Below are 22,299 nucleotides of genomic sequence, written 5' to 3'. Positions count from 1 at the left end.
TACTTATAATTAAAATTTGTATTAGGATGGTATATTTCAACTAAACACTGGTCAAGTCATTCATTTGATAAGGAAAAAAGTTCCTGCCTTTGCTTTTCATTTTTTATTGTTTAATCTTTCTTTTGCGTAATTGATTTTTCAGTCTTTAAACGCAATGCTTACTGCAGTTAGTGAAGCTGAAAATTGTACAGAGACTAACTGGTTTAAGCTTCAATTTATCCAAAAAAGCTAAATATGATATTGAAGCCTACACCAATTTTCATTTTAGCAATGCTCCATCCAGTTTGAAAGTACTGTAATCAGTTCAACTTACTGTGTTATACACAAATATGGTTAAATGAAAACCACAAAAATAACAGGTTTTCTATTTCCAAATAATTTTATCTCAAAAACTTTGCTACTCTAAAGTTTTGCTAAATGTATGATTGTGCTGCTGCAGGGCCGAAGGAAGATATCACTAGCGACCTAATGCAGTGCAAATGAAGGCCGGAAGGATATGTCATTCTGTCCTTTATATGTGTACAGCCAATTCCCACTGGTCCATGCCAAAAGAAATTCGGCCTGACCATAGGGATGATTGGTCATCACTCAAGAGTGTACCCTGCCTAAGAGTTGTAGTACAGTAGTTGCATGATTAAACTAAAGAATGTTGATGTGGCAAAGAAGGAAGAGATAAAATACAAACACTCTACAGATAAATGGAGTTTTGGCACAGCTCCCATCATACTGAGAAAGGCAGACATAATAATTGTAAGACGTAATGGGGGCAGAGGGCAAGGGGCAAGTAAAATAAAGGCTTGTCGCAACCATTTCATAGGCATGTTGCAGCCAGCAACTGCGTTAATGTATGCAGTGGTACTGGCCCCAGCGTCTTGGTGTAACCGACATTCTGAGCAATCTCGGGGTTGCTCAGAACTTCAACGATATGAATGATGTGCAACCATTACTGCAACTGTGTACGCAAACAGAAGATTTCAGATGCCGATGGTGGGTTTTTCTGTACAAAAGACAGCAACTGCAGCATTAGCATATCTTCTCAATTCTGCTGTTTATACAGCAGCAACTGGATTTGCATTCAGCTCTGAATCAGGCCCAAGGTACCATAGATGTTTATGTGTTTTGTTTGATTTGTAGAATGGGAAAACTGTTACCACTGAAACTGCTTTGGCTTCTTCACTAATGTGTATCAGTACCTTCCATCCCCTCCCAGATGCTGTGCTCTGCAGCAATAGGCTGCACATATCTTTTCTCCCCTGCCTGTCTCTCTATGGCCCCTTTTCCTCACTGAAAGCAGCTGACTCAGTGGGACATACCTGACAGGTAGCTGCTTCCTGTGTGGTTGCAACAGGAGAGGAACAGATTCAGCAGTTGAGATCTACAACAGGTAAGTTAAGGAATGGCAGCAGAGTAGATGGTTGGGTACATTCTTTGGTAGATAATAAGAATAATGGTAATTAAGGGGTTCATAATTTAATGGCGTTAATTAGGATTTAGGGTTTTTAATTAAACTGAGGGATGTAATTAGAGTATTATAGTGCATAAATGTAATTATTTTATGATATTGGGGTTAGCTAATAATGGGTATTTTTGCAAAGGGGTTATTGAATGGGGTTGTTAATTTAAAGCTAAAGTAGTTAATGAGTTTGAGGAAGTGCAATTATTGTTGAGGGAATGATATTATAAGGAGAGCAAAAAAAAAAATCTCTGTATTGCATGCCAGAAGGCCTGGTGACAGGAGGTACAAGGCAGTACACTGGAATCTTGGGAATCCAGTTCATCTGCTCCCTGGACCCATTGGGATGCTACCGCATGCCTGTGTCATTGCAGTATTTGCCAGAGCAGACTGAAAGAGTGAACTCAGAAGCCAATGCCATGCTGCCATGGTATTGGAACTGCAAAGAGAAGTAGGCAGCAGAAGACTGATAAGGTAAGTATGTTGGAGCCACAAAGACATGGGAGTGCTGGGCTGGAGATGCAGAGACATGGGAGCAGATGAGGCTCAGAGAGATGGAGGACGGTGGTGCAAAAGATGTGGAGAGACACAGGGAGATATGCTGGAGAGACATAGGGGAATGTGTTGGAGACACAAAAGGGAGATGTGCTGGAGAGACACATTGGGATTCGGCTGAGAGACATGGGAGGATGAGGCTGAGAGTCACGGGATAAGGAGGCTGAGACACAGAGGGGGGAAATAATGCTTTGCAACAGATGACATTAAGCATAATTTCATCATGCTGGTAGTCATCATATTTACTGGCTCAAATAGCTGTTCCATTAAGTGCATACTCACTCCAATTGAAGGTACAGTAGTAAAGATAACAAACAGTAGGTTACATACACATAACATTTTACAAACAGGGATGAAGTAAGTTAAACCAGCTACCAGGCTACTTAACCAGATCAAACTTATGATTTGTCCATGAGGGTCAACCTAGTGATTTTACTTTCATTTTGTATTTATTTTAATGGTAGGGGAGTGTGTCACATCCTGGCCCTCATGCAGCCAGAAACAAGAGGGCATTTCCACCTCTCAACTCTATCATGTCCAAGTATGGAGGATGATCAAAGCCTGATCTTGCAGCATGGCTACATTACTTAGAGCAACATGCTTTTGGGAGGCAACATGCTCTTGGTCTTCATTAAGGACCCTGCTAAACACTACACATACAACATTACCACTCTTTCGTCCATGAAATAAAACACAGGTGGCGGCAGCCTAACATTGTTACTTCCACCCCCTGCCCCTGTCCCCCCCTCCCCCTATCCCCTGTCCCCCCCCCCCCCCTGTCCCCTGTCCCCCAGGACAAAGTCATCCTCAAGGTTTCACTAGATATCAACCAAAGTAGCTTGAAGGCCTTTAGTGCTGGCTGCCCTCTGTCCCCAGGCTTAGGACCAGAGGTGCAGCATTCTGACACCACTAGGCCTCCCGAGATCTCCACTGGACCTCAAGGTATAGTATATAGCTCTTACACTGTAAATCATACATTCATCACACACACATATTTATTTTTCTATTACTTTTTAGTTAAGGGGAAATAAACAAATTAGCAAATATGCAAATATCCAAATATCACATAAATGAAATTCATTGATACCTAGGCATGCCATGTATTTAAATCAGCAATATATAAAATATGCAATACAAAAGTGACTTGACATCTTTGTGTGGATAAGCCCTTTAAATAGAGTTAACCTTAATGGATTATTAATGTATGCAGATCTGAATGAGTAATATGAGGTTCATGACCCCTACTACAGATGCATTTTAAGGTTTGTTTTGAATACTATTTAGTTTCAATCACCTTTCAAATGTAAATATAGTTGCCTCCATGTCACGTTTTGGTGACATGGAGTCAACATATTCATATTTCTTACCCCACATGTGTGCTGTATAAGTGTAGTACAGCTTATCAACATTTATTCACTCTAATCAATATTGGATGAGCCAACATACAGTAGCACAAATCAGTAATATATTGTTTTTATAGAAGAAAGTTTAAATTTATAAATGCATTTCCAACACTTTGCTTAATCGGTCCTAACCCCCATGCCTACCTACAAATGCACCTACCATAAGTTTTAAACACATTGAGCTACACTATGTGCTATCTTTTTTTAGAATAAATCTTGTGACAAACTTTCTCACATAAGGCATCTCAAGGGAACAATTTGTTGGTTTCTTTTTGAATAAGGGAAGGGTGGTTAATATTTTAGACAGGAAGGAAGAACAACAGAATAGAAAAAGGAAGAATTATTGGATTAGGCTGGAAAATATGATTTTTGCTTTTTCAAACACAATTAAAATAAAAATAATTAATATTGTGAAATAAAATGTGCAGTATAGACTAATGACACCTATAAGACCACACATTTCAGTAAATGAATTACTGGTCTCAACTCTTTGTTTATTGTTTAAACCAGAGTTTCTCAAACGCGGGTTCTCAAGACACCATAACGGTCCAGGTTTTAAGTTTGTAAAGATAGAGAGAGTGGGAATAGTCCCTTTGGGTCGGCATTCTGTCTGCCGGCATTTTGATTGCTCGGGATCCCGGTGTCGACATGGTGACCGCCGGGATCCATCGGGATCCCAAGCGGTGGTTACATGATTGTATCCCCTTCTGAACATACCCTTTCAATGTATGTGCATAAATGAGAGCAAAGTGTTGTAATGCTATGGATTCTTGCTATGAAAGCTAACATTGCAAAAGTGCATGCTCATGTAAATGATGCTTGTTCCTTCTCCATCCAAGCTACCCGTTTCTCCTCTCCCCATTATAAATATCATACATATCAAAATCAATGAATATACATAGTACAATAATAATACAAGTACTGTAGCATTGCAAAGGTCTTCATATATGTTTAGGGTAAACTAGAGATCCTCAATATGTGAGATAGGGGTTGCCATGCCATTTAGGGTGTATTGCTAGCACATAAATTGTTAGTCATGTCTTAATACTTTGCACTTTTTTTATTCATACCATGTTTAACAAAATGTTAACGAGAATATACAACAGAAATGTACAGTAAGCCCTACTACAAAGCATATGCACAGATAGCAATGGTGTTCAAATGTAAAAAAAAATCCTCTTCTTTGTAATTTTCAATATAATTTTGTGTTTTCCAAAACAAAAATTACACAGAATATTTTCATGTGCAGGCAATTAGAAAATCATCTTATGAGAATCAATGAGCGTTGTTCATCAACATCATCATATATGTGGTATATGTGGTTAAGATGGGCTGCATTTTTGTGAATACTGTATACCAATGGTTCACAAAATTTTTTGAATCACTGCGCCCTAGAGTATCAGAATTTTTTCACGGCACTCTTAGGCCAAAAGTGTCTTATTAAGAAATGTAGAGATAAAATATTAATTGAAGTAAATTACAGTATGTTTATATGTCATCTTAGACTCAATTATGTGGTGAGGGACAAGATTTGCTTCTGTTTGTCCACATATTTTATAATTGGCAGCCACAAGCACCAGTTTTGTCTATTATATTGACAATAAATAGTTTGAATTGGTTCTGGACCACCAACCTGAAGCACCCCTGCAAGTGTCCCCCGGCACCCCAGGGTGCCACGGCACACAGTTTGAGAACCACTGGTGTATATCCTATACTGTACACAATCTATGTGAGAAAGCCCATTCCCACCCCTGTTCCGCCTCCTGACTGTAATAAATAACAGGTACAGATTGTATTTTTCTCTGCAGCCACATGTGTGTTCACCTTATGGGCATGCACAGTGCAAACCCACATAAAATAAACAACACTAGCATAGTGCTCCCTCTTCATTATTTCCCAATTATCCTTGTGTGACAAGAGATTAGCGTTCCCTATTCATTTCAATGAGTCAGCACCCAGCAAATTGAGAGCTATGATGTTTGCACTTCTCTAGCTGGAAAAGCGCTAGTCTGTGTGACACCATGTTTAGACAGAAAATGCCTACTGTAATGTGCAGTATAGTAACAGCACAAATTGTTTCCCAAACATTAATACTAAGATAAATATCACACATAGAACATAAAGTAACATATGGCTTATTGTAAAAGACCGTCTTATCTTATAAATGTGGTCTGATGTTTTAAATTGCACTTGGAAATTTCCCAAAAACAATGATTTACAGTATTTGGCAACTAACAATAGCACAGATGTAAATTGAGGATATTGTGAGCACAAAAGGACTTCAAGACAATGTTGAGGAAAATGTTTGGCAAGGAAATGGGCAGACTGATTAAAAAAAACTAACTAGCGGAACTGAAGTAAAAGTTGGATAAGGACCATAAGTCTGAGCTTCTATTATATTAAAGAGCATCATATAAAATAGTTCTACTCTTTGCCTGACACATACTGTAGTTAAAAACATGTTTGTATGTCTGACAAGGCAGCATTGCCATATTTGCATATTCTGTATTGCAGGTAGTGCCAGCGATACCACTGGGTGAACCTAGGTAATCAGCTAGGGCATAATGATGTAGAGAGTGCCTACAACACTGAATACTGTAAGTGAAATAATGTCACTCATACAGGGGGGTATCAAATGCCAGCGCTAATTTTCCGCTTGAAAAAAACAACAAACTATTATCACCATTTTAGCCCGATTGTCATTATTGGGCTATCCAATTATAGCCTGTATTTCATCTGAAAAGGAACCCATGGGATACAGGATAAGTTCTCAGACCCATGTGTTTTTGTGACAAAACTGGGGTTCTAAGGACTGGTAATCAGGGATTTTGTTTCATAAGCGGAACACTGAAACATAATGCTGGCATAGGGATAATAGGATAGCCCCAATCAAGTCAATTAGCAATGGTAAATTACCGTGGCTATTTATGGCCCACAGTGTCTTAATTATCACATCAGCACCCCAATACTGAGCACCAGCCACTAACACAAAGGGACAACAGCCGACACCTTTGTACCTGCTGTCCTTCCACGTTACTAAGTGGTTTGGGAATCTGATGCCTGGCTATCATGTCACACTATCAAGAATAAATAATGCCTCCCTGCTCTTGTTCCACACTAAGGAGGTGATTCTAGTCAGAAACATCTGTGATAAAGAACACATTTCCCGATTTGAAACCAACTGCACATACAGCTGAATCGCTATCCTCGCTATGCACATGCACTACTCTGTGTCCAAATGGTAAGTAGGTGCATGCATGACGCATCTTGTGGGACAGTTAAAGAGATATGCATAACTGGGTGAGTATAGTTGTTTTCTTCCACATTTATGCTGCCATAATGGATCTGAGGTTGATGCCTGTAGCCGCATGTAAATACCTTCACTGGATCAGGACATCCCTTCAAGGCTGGCAACGGAAATCATGGGGTCCAGCACACTCATATTATTGGAGTTACTCATCCCTCCCCAGCAGGTATAGCTAGCCCATACCCCTAGGTCTCCCAAGCATCATCCCTGTGTCCCTCCAGTCTCATCCCTGTGTCCCTCCAGCTTCATCCCTGACTTTGTCTCTCCAGCTTCATCTTTGCCTTTGTATCACCAACTTCATTACCCTTATCTCTCCAGAACATCACCCTCTGTCTTGAAAACACATCACCCTGTGACTCTCCATAGCATCCCACTCTGTCTTACAGCCCCTTTCCCCCATGCCTCTCCAACACATCCACCAGTCTCTTCAGCCCAATACACCCAGTGTCTGTGTATCACCATCTCTCCTGCCAGCCCACTTATTTTCTTATATTCACTCCTCTTCGTGGCTTGTCTGCCACCCAGAGGCGTGACATCATGATGTCATGCACATTGTGCAGGGAAGAAAGAAAAACTTTACTGTGCCAGCAACCAGACTGGTCCAGGGGGCACATGAACTGGACTCCTGAGATTTCTGAAAATGTAATCATGACGTTGGCATGATAATCACTGAATTCATAAGTGCTTCTTATTTCACATTATACTTTGGTTACTTTGAATGCAGTGTGTTGGCAATCAGGGCCTTATGGGATTAGTGACAGCTCAGGCCGAACAATGGCAGCGTTCATGACCGATATTAAAAGCCTGTGATACTTAAAAGATAATTTTACTGTAATCAGCAAGCACAGCCCAGAAAATGTCTCCATACTCCTGGTCCAAAAAGCTCATATTATAAAGACTTCCAAAGTAAGTGACACCTTGGAAGAGGATGCAGAAAAAAATACCAGCTGTCGGGATTTCGTCGTTCAGGAGACCGACGCCAGAATCCCGACAGGTGGTGAAATACCACCGGATGGAAACCCGACCACTGCAGGTTATTCCCACTCAGTTGGTGGGTCCACACCATGATCCAAGTGGGAATATAACCAGGGGACTAGCTACCGGGATTCTGACAGATGGAATGCCACTGTCGGTAAAACATACTGATCCCCTTGGAAGCACTGGAGACATCAGTGTACTGTACTGTGCATTAGAGATGAGCGGGTTCGGTTTCTCTGAATCCGAACCCGCACGAACTTCATGTTTTTTTCACGGGTCCGAGCAGACTCGGATCCTCCCGCCTTGCTCGGTTAACCCGAGCGCGCCCGAACGTCATCATGACGCTGTCGGATTCTCGCGAGACTCGGATTCTATATAAGGAGCCGCGCGTCGCCGCCATTTTCACACGTGCATTGAGATTGATAGGGAGAGGACGTGGCTGGCGTCCTCTCCATTTAGATTAGGGTTGAGAGAGAGAGAGAGAGATTGACCTGAGGCTGTGATACTGTAGAAGAGAGTGCAGAGTTTAGTGACTGACGACCACAGTGACCACCAGACAGTGCAGTTGTTTGTTTTATTTAATATATCCGTTCTCTGCCTGAAAAAAACGATACACACAGTGACTCAGTCACATACCATATCTGTGTGCACTGCTCAGCCCAGTGTGCTGCATCAATGTATATATATATCTGACTGTGCTCAGCTCACACAGCTTATAATTGTGGGGGAGACTGGGGAGCACTGCAGTGCCAGTTATAGGTTATAGCAGGAGCCAGGAGTACATAATATTATATTAAAATTAAACAGTGCACACTTTTGCTGCAGGAGTGCCACTGCCAGTGTGACTAGTGACCAGTGACCTGACCACCAGTATATATAATATTAGTAGTATACTATCTCTTTATCAACCAGTCTATATTAGCAGCAGACACAGTACAGTGCGGTAGTTCACGGCTGTGGCTACCTCTGTGTCGGCACTCGGCAGCCCGTCCATAATTGTATATACCACCTAACCGTGGTTTTTTTTTCTTTCTTTATAGTCATACTAGTTACGAGTATACTATCTCTTTATCAACCAGTCTATATTAGCAGCAGACACAGTACAGTGCGGTAGTTCACGGCTGTGGCTACCTCTGTGTCGGCACTCGGCAGCCCGTCCATAATTGTATATACCACCTAACCGTGGTTTTTTGTTCTTTCTTTATACATACATACTAGTTACGAGTATACTATCTCTTTATCAACCAGTCTATATTAGCAGCAGACACAGTACAGTGCGGTAGTTCACGGCTGTGGCTACCTCTGTGTCGGCACTCGGCAGCCCGTCCATAATTGTATATACCACCTAACCGTGGTTTTTTTTTCTTTCTTTATACATACATACTAGTTACGAGTATACTATCTCTTTATCAACCAGTCTATATATTAGCAGCAGACACAGTACAGTGCGGTAGTTCACGGCTGTGGCTACCTCTGTGTCGGCACTCGGCAGCCCGTCCATAATTGTATATACCACCTAACCGTGGTTTTTTTTTCTTTCTTTATACATACATACTAGTTACGAGTATACTATCTCTTTATCAACCAGTCTATATATTAGCAGCAGACACAGTACAGTGCGGTAGTTCACGGCTGTGGCTACCTCTGTGTCGGCACTCGGCAGCCCGTCCATAATTGTATATACCACCTAACCGTGGTTTTTTTTTCTTTCTTTATACATACATACTAGTTACGAGTATACTATCTCTTTATCAACCAGTCTATATTAGCAGCAGACACAGTACAGTGCGGTAGTTCACGGCTGTGGCTACCTCTGTGTCGGCACTCGGCAGCCCGTCCATAATTGTATATACCACCTAACCGTGGTTTTTTTTTCTTTCTTTATACATACATACTAGTTACGAGTATACTATCTCTTTATCAACCAGTCTATATATTAGCAGCAGACACAGTACAGTGCGGTAGTTCACGGCTGTGGCTACCTCTGTGTCGGCACTCGGCAGCCCGTCCATAATTGTATATACCACCTAACCGTGGTTTTTTTTTCTTTCTTTATACATACATACTAGTTACGAGTATACTATCTCTTTATCAACCAGTCTATATATTAGCAGCAGACACAGAACAGTGCGGTAGTTCACGGCTGTGGCTACCTCTGTGTCGGCACTCGGCAGCCCGTCCATAATTGTATATACCACCTAACCGTGGTTTTTTTTTCTTTCTTTATACATACATACTAGTTACGAGTATACTATCTCTTTATCAACCAGTCTATATTAGCAGCAGACACAGTACAGTGCGGTAGTTCACGGCTGTGGCTACCTCTGTGTCGGCACTCGGCAGCCCGTCCATAATTGTATATACCACCTAACCGTGGTTTTTTTTTCTTTCTTTATACATACATACTAGTTACGAGTATACTATCTCTTTATCAACCAGTCTATATATTAGCAGCAGACACAGTACAGTGCGGTAGTTCACGGCTGTGGCTACCTCTGTGTCGGCACTCGGCAGCCCGTCCATAATTGTATATACCACCTAACCGTGGTTTTTTTTTTCTTTCTTTATAGTCATACTAGTTACGAGTATACTATCTCTTTATCAACCAGTCTATATTAGCAGCAGACACAGTACAGTGCGGTAGTTCACGGCTGTGGCTACCTCTGTGTCGGCACTCGGCAGCCCGTCCATAATTGTATATACCACCTAACCGTGGTTTTTTTTTCTTTCTTTATACATACATACTAGTTACGAGTATACTATCTCTTTATCAACCAGTCTATATTAGCAGCAGACACAGTACAGTGCGGTAGTTCACGGCTGTGGCTACCTCTGTGTCGGCACTCGGCAGCCCGTCCATAATTGTATATACCACCTAACCGTGGTTTTTTTTTCTTTCTTTATACATACATACTAGTTACGAGTATACTATCTCTTTATCAACCAGTCTATATATTAGCAGCAGACACAGTACAGTGCGGTAGTTCACGGCTGTGGCTACCTCTGTGTCGGCACTCGGCAGCCCGTCCATAATTGTATATACCACCTAACCGTGGTTTTTTTTTCTTTCTTTATACATACATACTAGTTACGAGTATACTATCTCTTTATCAACCAGTCTATATATTAGCAGCAGACACAGTACAGTGCGGTAGTTCACGGCTGTGGCTACCTCTGTGTCGGCACTCGGCAGCCCGTCCATAATTGTATATACCACCTAACCGTGGTTTTTTTTTCTTTCTTTATACATACATACTAGTTACGAGTATACTATCTCTTTATCAACCAGTCTATATTAGCAGCAGACACAGTACAGTGCGGTAGTTCACGGCTGTGGCTACCTCTGTGTCGGCACTCGGCAGCCCGTCCATAATTGTATATACCACCTAACCGTGGTTTTTTTTTCTTTCTTTATACATACATACTAGTTACGAGTATACTATCTCTTTATCAACCAGTCTATATATTAGCAGCAGACACAGTACAGTGCGGTAGTTCACGGCTGTGGCTACCTCTGTGTCGGCACTCGGCAGCCCATCCATAATTGTATATACCACCTAACCGTGGTTTTTTTTTCTTTCTTTATACATACATACTAGTTACGAGTATACTATCTCTTTATCAACCAGTCTATATATTAGCAGCAGACACAGTACAGTGCGGTAGTTCACGGCTGTGGCTACCTCTGTGTCGGCACTCGGCAGCCCGTCCATAATTGTATATACCACCTAACCGTGGTTTTTTTTTCTTTCTTTATACATACATACTAGTTACGAGTATACTATCTCTTTATCAACCAGTCTATATTAGCAGCAGACACAGTACAGTGCGGTAGTTCACGGCTGTGGCTACCTCTGTGTCGGCACTCGGCAGCCCGTCCATAATTGTATATACCACCTAACCGTGGTTTTTTTTTCTTTCTTTATACATACATACTAGTTACGAGTATACTATCTCTTTATCAACCAGTCTATATATTAGCAGCAGGCACAGTACAGTGCGGTAGTTCACGGCTGTGGCTACCTCTGTGTCGGCACTCGGCAGCCCGTCCATAATTGTATATACCACCTAACCGTGGTTTTTTTTTCTTTCTTTATACATACATACTAGTTACGAGTATACTATCTCTTTATCAACCAGTCTATATTAGCAGCAGACACAGTACAGTGCGGTAGTTCATGGCTGTGGCTACCTCTGTGTCGGCACTCGGCAGCCCGTCCATAATTGTATATACCACCTAACCGTGGTTTTTTTTTCTTTCTTTATACATACATACTAGTTACGAGTATACTATCTCTTTATCAACCAGTCTATATATTAGCAGCAGACACAGTACAGTGCGGTAGTTCACGGCTGTGGCTACCTCTGTGTCGGCACTCGGCAGCCCGTCCATAATTGTATATACCACCTAACCGTGGTTTTTTTTTCTTCTTTATACATACATACTACTACGACATCTCTTTATCAACCAGTCTATATTAGCAGCAGACACAGTACAGTACGGTAGTTCATGGCTGTGGCTACCTCTGTGTCTGCACTCGGCAGGCAGTCCGTCCATAATTGTATACCACCTAACCGTGGTTTTTTTTTCTTTCTTCTTTATACATACATAGTTACATAGACATCTCTTTATCAACCAGTCTATATTAGCAGCAGACACAGTACAGTACGGTAGTTCACGGCTGTGGCTACCTCTGTGTCTGCACTCGGCAGGCAGTCCGTCCATAATTGTATACCACCTAACCGTGGTTTTTTTTTCTTTCTTCTTTATACATACATAGTTACATAGACATCTCTTTATCAACCAGTCTATATTAGCAGCAGACACAGTACAGTACGGTAGTTCACGGCTGTGGCTACCTCTGTGTCTGCACTCGGCAGGCAGTCCGTCCATAATTGTATACCACCTAACCGTGGTTTTTTTTTCTTTCTTCTTTATACATACATAGTTACATAGACATCTCTTTATCAACCAGTCTATATTAGCAGCAGACACAGTACAGTACGGTAGTTCACGGCTGTGGCTACCTCTGTGTCTGCACTCGGCAGGCAGTCCATAATTGTATACTAGTATCCATCTCCATTGTTTACCTGAGGTGCCTTTTAGTTGTGCCTATTAAAATATGGAGAACAAAAATGTTGAGGTTCCAAAATTAGGGAAAGATCAAGATCCACTTCCACCTCGTGCTGAAGCTGCTGCCACTAGTCATGGCCGAGACGATGAAATGCCAGCAACGTCGTCTGCCAAGGCCGATGCCCAATGTCATAGTACAGAGCATGTCAAATCCAAAACACCAAATATCAGAAAAAAAAGGACTCCAAAACCTAAAATAAAATTGTCGGAGGAGAAGCGTAAACTTGCCAATATGCCATTTACGACACGGAGTGGCAAGGAACGGCTGAGGCCCTGGCCTATGTTCATGGCTAGTGGTTCAGCTACACATGAGGATGGAAGCACTCAGCCTCTCGCTAGAAAAATGAAAAGACTCAAGCTGGCAAAAGCAGCACAGCAAAGAACTGTGCATTCTTCGAAATCCCAAATCCACAAGGAGAGTCCAATTGTGTCGGTTGCGATGCCTGACCTTCCCAACACTGGACGTGAAGAGCATGCGCCTTCCACCATTTGCACGCCCCCTGCAAGTGCTGGAAGGAGCACCCGCAGTCCAGTTCCTGATAGTCAGATTGAAGATGTCAGTGTTGAAGTACACCAGGATGAGGAGGATATGGGTGTTGCTGGCGCTGGGGAGGAAATTGACCAGGAGGATTCTGATGGTGAGGTGGTTTGTTTAAGTCAGGCACCCGGGGAGACACCTGTTGTCCGTGGGAGGAATATGGCCGTTGACATGCCAGGTGAAAATACCAAAAAAATCAGCTCTTCGGTGTGGAGGTATTTCACCAGAAATGCGGACAACAGGTGTCAAGCCGTGTGTTCCCTTTGTCAAGCTGTAATAAGTAGGGGTAAGGACGTTAACCACCTCGGAACATCCTCCCTTATACGTCACCTGCAGCGCATTCATAATAAGTCAGTGACAAGTTCAAAAACTTTGGGTGACAGCGGAAGCAGTCCACTGACCAGTAAATCCCTTCCTCTTGTAACCAAGCTCACGCAAACCACCCCACCAACTCCCTCAGTGTCAATTTCCTCCTTCCCCAGGAATGCCAATAGTCCTGCAGGCCATGTCACTGGCAATTCTGACGAGTCCTCTCCTGCCTGGGATTCCTCCGATGCATCCTTGCGTGTAACGCCTACTGCTGCTGGCGCTGCTGTTGTTGCTGCTGGGAGTCGATGGTCATCCCAGAGGGGAAGTCGTAAGCCCACTTGTACTACTTCCAGTAAGCAATTGACTGTTCAACAGTCCTTTGCGAGGAAGATGAAATATCACAGCAGTCATCCTGCTGCAAAGCGGATAACTGAGGCCTTGACAACTATGTTGGTGTTAGACGTGCGTCCGGTATCCGCCGTTAGTTCACAGGGAACTAGACAATTTATTGAGGCAGTGTGCCCCCGTTACCAAATACCATCTAGGTTCCACTTCTCTAGGCAGGCGATACCGAGAATGTACACGGACGTCAGAAAAAGACTCACCAGTGTCCTAAAAAATGCAGTTGTACCCAATGTCCACTTAACCACGGACATGTGGACAAGTGGAGCAGGGCAGGGTCAGGACTATATGACTGTGACAGCCCACTGGGTAGATGTATGGACTCCCGCCGCAAGAACAGCAGCGGCGGCACCAGTAGCAGCATCTCGCAAACGCCAACTCTTTCCTAGGCAGGCTACGCTTTGTATCACCGCTTTCCAGAATACGCACACAGCTGAAAACCTCTTACGGCAACTGAGGAAGATCATCGCGGAATGGCTTACCCCAATTGGACTCTCCTGTGGATTTGTGGCATCGGACAACGCCAGCAATATTGTGTGTGCATTAAATATGGGCAAATTCCAGCACGTCCCATGTTTTGCACATACCTTGAATTTGGTGGTGCAGAATTTTTTAAAAAACGACAGGGGCGTGCAAGAGATGCTGTCGGTGGCCAGAAGAATTGCGGGACACTTTCGGCGTACAGGCACCACGTACAGAAGACTGGAGCACCACCAAAAACTACTGAACCTGCCCTGCCATCATCTGAAGCAAGAAGTGGTAACGAGGTGGAATTCAACCCTCTATATGCTTCAGAGGTTGGAGGAGCAGCAAAAGGCCATTCAAGCCTATACAATTGAGCACGATATAGTAGGTGGAATGCACCTGTCTCAGGCGCAGTGGAGAATGATTTCAACGTTGTGCAAGGTTCTGATGCCCTTTGAACTTGCCACACGTGAAGTCAGTTCAGACACTGCCAGCCTGAGTCAGGTCATTCCCCTCATCAGGCTTTTGCAGAAGAAGCTGGAGACATTGAAGGAGGAGCTAACACGGAGCGATTCCGCTAGGCATGTGGGACTTGTGGATGGAGCCCTTAATTCGCTTAACAAGGATTCACGGGTGGTCAATCTGTTGAAATCAGAGCACTACATTTTGGCCACCGTGCTCGATCCTAGATTTAAAGCCTACCTTGGATCTCTCTTTCCGGCAGACACAAGTCTGCTGGGGTTGAAAGACCTGCTGGTGACAAAATTGTCAAGTCAAGCGGAACGCGACCTGTCAACATCTCCTCCTTCACATTCTCCCGCAACTGGGGGTGCGAGGAAAAGGCTCAGAATTCCGAGCCCACAAGCTGGCGGTGATGCAGGGCAGTCTGGAGCGACTGCTGATGCTGACATCTGGTCCGGACTGAAGGACCTGACAACGATTACGGACATGTCGTCTACTGTCACTGCATATGATTCTCTCAACATTGATAGAATGGTGGAGGATTATATGAGTGACCGCATCCAAGTAGGCACGTCACACAGTCCGTACTTATACTGGCAGGAAAAAGAGGCAATTTGGAGGCCCTTGCACAAACTGGCTTTATTCTACCTAAGTTGCCCTCCCACAAGTGTGTACTCCGAAAGAGTGTTTAGTGCCGCCGCTCACCTTGTCAGCAATCGGCGTACGAGGTTACATCCAGAAAATGTGGAGAAGATGATGTTCATTAAAATGAATTATAATCAATTCCTCCGCGGAGACATTGACCAGCAGCAATTGCCTCCACAAAGTACACAGGGAGCTGAGATGGTGGATTCCAGTGGGGACGAATTGATAATCTGTGAGGAGGGGGATGTACACGGTGATATATCGGAGGGTGATGATGAGGTGGACATCTTGCCTCTGTAGAGCCAGTTTGTGCAAGGAGAGATTAATTGCTTCTTTTTTTTGGGGGGGGGTCCAAACCAACCCGTCATATCAGTCACAGTCGTGTGGCAGACCCTGTCACTGAAATGATGGGTTGGTTAAAGTGTGCATGTCCTGTTTTGTTTATACAACATAAGGGTGGGTGGGAGGGCCCAAGGACAATTCCATCTTGCACCTCTTTTTTCTTTTCTTTTTCTTTGCATCATGTGCTGATTGGGGAGGGTTTTTTGGAAGGGACATCCTGCGTGACACTGCAGTGCCACTCCTAAATGGGCCCGGTGTTTGTGTCGGCCACTAGGGTCGCTAATCTTACTCACACAGTCAGCTACCTCATTGCGCCTCTTTTTTTCTTTGCGTCATGTGCTGTTTGGGGAGGGTTTTTTGGAAGGGACATCCTGCGTGACACTGCAGTGCCACTCCTAGATGGGCCCGGTGTTTGTGTCGGCCACTAGGGTCGCTAATCTTACTCACACAGCTACCTCATTGCGCCTCTTTTTTTCTTTGCGTCATGTGCTGTTTGGGGAGGGTTTTTTGGAAGGGACATCCTGCGTGATACTGCAGTGCCACTCCTAGATGGGCCCGGTGTTTGTGTCGGCCACTAGGGTCGCTAATCTTACTCACACAGCTACCTCATTGCGCCTCTTTTTTTCTTTGCGTCATGTGCTGTTTGGGGAGGGTTTTTTGGAAGGGCCATCCTGCGTGACACTGCAGTGCCACTCCTAGATGGGCCCGGTGTTTGTGTCGGCCACTAGGGTCGCTAATCTTACTCACACAGCTACCTCATTGCGCCTCTTTTTTTCTTTGCGTCATGTGCTGTTTGGGGAGGGTTTTTTGGAAGGGACATCCTGCGTGACACTGCAGTGCCACTCCTAGATGGGCCCGGTGTTTGTGTCGGCCACTAGGGTCGCTTATCTTACTCACACAGCGACCTCGGTGCAAATTTTAGGACTAAAAATAATATTGTGAGGTGTGAGGTATTCAGAATAGACTGAAAATGAGTGTAAATTATGGTTTTTGAGGTTAATAATACCTTGGGATCAAAATGACCCCCAAATTCTATGATTTAAGCTGTTTTTTAGTGTTTTTTGAAAAAAACACCCGAATCCAAAACACACCCGAATCCGACAAAAAAAATTCGGTGAGGTTTTGCCAAAACGCGTTCGAACCCAAAACACGGCCGCGGAACCGAACCCAAAACCAAAACACAAAACCCGAAAAATTTCAGGCGCTCATCTCTACTGTGCATGCTAGCTTGATATATTTGATAAAACAGCATTGCTATAATATTATAATGAATGTTGCTTATTGTAGTTCTTACTACAGTGTTGTTTACTACTGTTGTTGTTGTTATTGTTGATATAACATATGCTGATTTGGTTTTTGCTTTTTCTGCAAGTGTGTCTTCAAATTTGTCTACAAGTTTGTTTTTTGCTTTTTCTGCAAGTGTGTCTGCAAGTGGCTCACAACGAGATAAGCATATAAAGCCGTATGCTGTTAATCTCTCGGGGACTGGCTGTTCATGTCTGTCTCAGCACTGTCACAAACATCAGAAAGCTTATTTGCATCGGTGCATAACTTTCACCTGGCTACTGACACTTTTCCACTCCAAAGGGTCTATGTCAAGGAGACTTGCTAGGCAAACTTGCAGGAGAGACTTATTTCTTAAGAATGTTTTAAATGTCTTTCGTGTAATAAAAAAACTTTTTAAGAGTTAATCATACTTGCCTACTCTCCCGGAAGCTGCGGGAGGCTCACGTTTTTTGGGGTAGCCCCCCGCACCCCCGGAAGAGTAAGCAGGTCTCCCGCATCCTGCTCGCACCCTAGTGATGCCGGTAGGATGGAGAGATAATCTCTCGTATTCGCGGGTCCGTCGGGTGGGGAAGGGGTTAAAATGACGCAAATCTTGATGATGTCACAGTCTGGCCCCGCCCCCCAAAGACTCCTGCAGCATCTCCTCTCTGGGCTTCTCCTGGTGAGGAGAAATCTAATGCAGGCAAGTATGGAGTTTATTCACTAGAGATGAGCGGGTTCGGTTTCTCTGAATCCGAACCCGCCAGAACTTCATGTTTTTTTTCACGGGTCCGAGCGACTCGGATCTTCCCGCCTTGCTCGGTTAACCCGAGCGCGCCCGAACGTCATCATGACGCTGTCGGATTCTCGCGAGGCTCGGATTCTATCGCGAGACTCGGATTCTATATAAGGAGCCGCGCGTCGCCGCCATTTTCACACGTGCATTGAGATTGATAGGGAGAGGACGTGGCTGGCGTCCTCTCCGTTTAGAATTAGAATAGATTAGAGAGACACTTGATTTACTAATTTTGGGGAGCATTAGGAGTACTCAGTAGTGTACAGTGCAGAGTTTTGCTGATAGTGACCAGTGACCACCACTTTTATTTATAATCCGTTCTCTGCCTGAAAAAAGCGATACACAGCACACAGTGACTCAGTCACATACCATATCTGTGTGCACTGCTCAGGCTCAGGCCAGTGTGCTGCATCATCTATTATCTATATATAATATTATATATATCTGTCTGACTGCTCAGCTCACACAGCTTATAATTGTGGGGGAGACTGGGGAGCACTACTGCAGTGCCAGTTATAGGTTATAGCAGGAGCCAGGAGTACATAATATATTATATAGTGAGTGACCACCAGACACACAGTGCAGTTTATTTAATATATCCGTTCTCTGCCTGAAAAAAGCGATACACACAGTGACTCAGTCAGTCACATACCATATCTGTGTGCACTGCTCAGGCTCAGGCCAGTGTGCTGCATCATCTATATATATTATATATCTGTCTGACTGCTCAGCTCACACAGCTTATAATTGTGGGGGAGACTGGGGAGCACTACTGCAGTGCCAGTTATAGGTTATAGCAGGAGCCAGGAGTACATAATATTATATTAAAATTAAACAGTGCACACTTTTGCTGCAGGAGTGCCACTGCCAGTGTGACTAGTGACCAGTGACCTGACCACCAGTATATAATATTAGTAGTATACTATCTCTTTATCAACCAGTCTATATTAGCAGCAGACACAGTACAGTGCGGTAGTTCACGGCTGTGGCTACCTCTGTGTCGGCACTCGGCAGCCCGTCCATAATTGTATATACCACCTAACCGTGGTTTTTTTTTCTTTCTTTATACATACATACTAGTTACGAGTATACTATCTCTTTATCAACCAGTCTATATATTAGCAGCAGACACAGTACAGTGCGGTAGTTCACGGCTGTGGCTACCTCTGTGTCGGCACTCGGCAGCCCGTCCATAATTGTATATACCACCTAACCGTGTTTTTTTTTTCTTTCTTTATACATACATACTAGTTACGAGTATACTATCTCTTTATCAACCAGTCTATATATTAGCAGCAGACACAGTACAGTGCGGTAGTTCACGGCTGTGGCTACCTCTGTGTCGGCACTCGGCAGCCCGTCCATAATTGTATATACCACCTAACCGTGGTTTTTTTTTCATTCTTTATACATACATACTAGTTACGAGTATACTATCTCTTTATCAACCAGTCTATATTAGCAGCAGACACAGTACAGTGCGGTAGTTCACGGCTGTGGCTACCTCTGTGTCGGCACTCGGCAGCCCGTCCATAATTGTATATACCACCTAACCGTGGTTTTTTTTTCTTTCTTTATACATACATACTAGTTACGAGTATACTATCTCTTTATCAACCAGTCTATATATTAGCAGCAGACACAGTACAGTGCGGTAGTTCACGGCTGTGGCTACCTCTGTGTCGGCACTCGGCAGCCCGTCCATAATTGTATATACCACCTAACCGTGGTTTTTTTTTCTTTCTTTATACATACATACTAGTTACGAGTATACTATCTCTTTATCAACCAGTCTATATATTAGCAGCAGACACAGTACAGTGCGGTAGTTCACGGCTGTGGCTACCTCTGTGTCGGCACTCGGCAGCCCGTCCATAATTGTATATACCACCTAACCGTGGTTTTTTTTTCTTTCTTTATACATACATACTAGTTACGAGTATACTATCTCTTTATCAACCAGTCTATATATTAGCAGCAGACACAGTACAGTGCGGTAGTTCACGGCTGTGGCTACCTCTGTGTCGGCACTCGGCAGCCCGTCCATAATTGTATATACCACCTAACCGTGGTTTTTTTTTCTTTCTTTATACATACATACTAGTTACGAGTATACTATCTCTTTATCAACCAGTCTATATTAGCAGCAGACACAGTACAGTGCGGTAGTTCACGGCTGTGGCTACCTCTGTGTCGGCACTCGGCAGCCCGTCCATAATTGTATACTAGTATCCAATCCATCCATCTCCATTGTTTACCTGAGGTGCCTTTTAGTTGTGCCTATTAAAATATGGAGAACAAAAATGTTGAGGTTCCAAAATTAGGGAAAGATCAAGATCCACTTCCACCTCGTGCTGAAGCTGCTGCCACTAGTCATGGCCGAGACGATGAAATGCCAGCAACGTCGTCTGCCAAGGCCGATGCCCAATGGCATAGTACAGAGCATGTCAAAACCAAAACACCAAATATCAGTAAAAAAAGGACTCCAAAACCTAAAATAAAATTGTCGGAGGAGAAGCGTAAACTTGCCAATATGCCATTTACCACACGGAGTGGCAAGGAACGGCTGAGGCCCTGGCCTATGTTCATGGCTAGTGGTTCAGCTTCACATGAGGATGGAAGCACTCAGCCTCTCGCTAGAAAACTGAAAAGACTCAAGCTGGCAAAAGGCAAAGCACCGCAAAGAACTGTGCGTTCTTTGAAATCCCAAATCCACAAGGAGAGTCCAATTGTGTCGGTTGCGATGCCTGACCTTCCCAACACTGGACGTGAAGAGCATGCGCCTTCCACCATTTGCACGCCCCCTGCAAGTGCTGGAAGGAGCACCCGCAGTCCAGTTCCTGATAGTCAGATTGAAGATGTCAGTGTTGAAGTACACCAGGATGAGGAGGATATGGGTGTTGCTGGCGCTGGGGAGGAAATTGACCAGGAGGATTCTGATGGTGAGGTGGTTTGTTTAAGTCAGGCACCCGGGGAGACACCTGTTGTCCGTGGGAGGAATATGGCCGTTGACATGCCAGGTGAAAATACCAAAAAAATCAGCTCTTCGGTGTGGAGGTATTTCACCAGAAATGCGGACAACAGGTGTCAAGCCGTGTGTTCCCTTTGTCAAGCTGTAATAAGTAGGGGTAAGGACGTTAACCACCTCGGAACATCCTCCCTTATACGTCACCTGCAGCGCATTCATAATAAGTCAGTGACAAGTTCAAAAACTTTGGGTGACAGCGGAAGCAGTCCACTGACCAGTAAATCCCTTCCTCTTGTAACCAAGCTCACGCAAACCACCCCACCAACTCCCTCAGTGTCAATTTCCTCCTTCCCCAGGAATGCCAATAGTCCTGCAGGCCATGTCACTGGCAATTCTGACGAGTCCTCTCCTGCCTGGGATTCCTCCGATGCATCCTTGCGTGTAACGCCTACTGCTGCTGGCGCTGCTGTTGTTGCCGCTGGGAGTCGATGGTCATCCCAGAGGGGAAGTCGTAAGCCCACTTGTACTACTTCCAGTAAGCAATTGACTGTTCAACAGTCCTTTGCGAGGAAGATGAAATATCACAGCAGTCATCCTACTGCAAAGCGGATAACTGAGGCCTTGGCATCCTGGGTGGTGAGAAACGTGGTTCCGGTATCCATCATTACTGCAGAGCCAACTAGAGACTTGTTGGAGGTACTGTGTCCCCGGTACCAAATACCATCTAGGTTCCATTTCTCTAGGCAGGCGATACCGAAAATGTACACAGACCTCAGAAAAAGAGTCACCAGTGTCCTAAAAAATGCAGCTGTACCCAATGTCCACTTAACCACGGACATGTGGACAAGTGGAGCAGGGCAGGGTCAGGACTATATGACTGTGACAGCCCACTGGGTAGATGTATGGACTCCCGCCGCAAGAACAGCAGCGGCGGCACCAGTAGCAGCATCTCGCAAACGCCAACTCTTTCCTAGGCAGGCTACGCTTTGTATCACCGCTTTCCAGAATACGCACACAGCTGAAAACCTCTTACGGCAACTGAGGAAGATCATCGCGGAATGGCTTACCCCAATTGGACTCTCCTGTGGATTTGTGGCATCGGACAACGCCAGCAATATTGTGTGTGCATTAAATCTGGGCCAATTCCAGCACGTCCCATGTTTTGCACATACCTTGAATTTGGTGGTGCAGAATTTTTTAAAAAACGACAGGGGCGTGCAAGAGATGCTGTCGGTGGCCAGAAGAATTGCGGGACACTTTCGGCGTACAGGCACCA

General features: G+C 44.1%; 1 protein-coding gene across 1 annotated transcript in view; it reads right to left on the bottom strand.

Moving 5' to 3' along the window:
• Positions 1–22,299, bottom strand: part of RAMP3 (receptor activity modifying protein 3) — a 377,139-nt gene that overhangs the window by 101,808 nt on the left and 253,032 nt on the right. The gene's annotated exons all lie outside the window — the stretch shown is intronic.

This window comes from Pseudophryne corroboree, chromosome 5 (assembly GCF_028390025.1).
Source record: "Pseudophryne corroboree isolate aPseCor3 chromosome 5, aPseCor3.hap2, whole genome shotgun sequence".
Taxonomy (NCBI): Eukaryota; Metazoa; Chordata; class Amphibia; order Anura; family Myobatrachidae; genus Pseudophryne; species Pseudophryne corroboree.
Note: the sequence above shows the minus strand (reverse complement) of the source record. Positions and strands in the feature narration are given on the sequence as shown.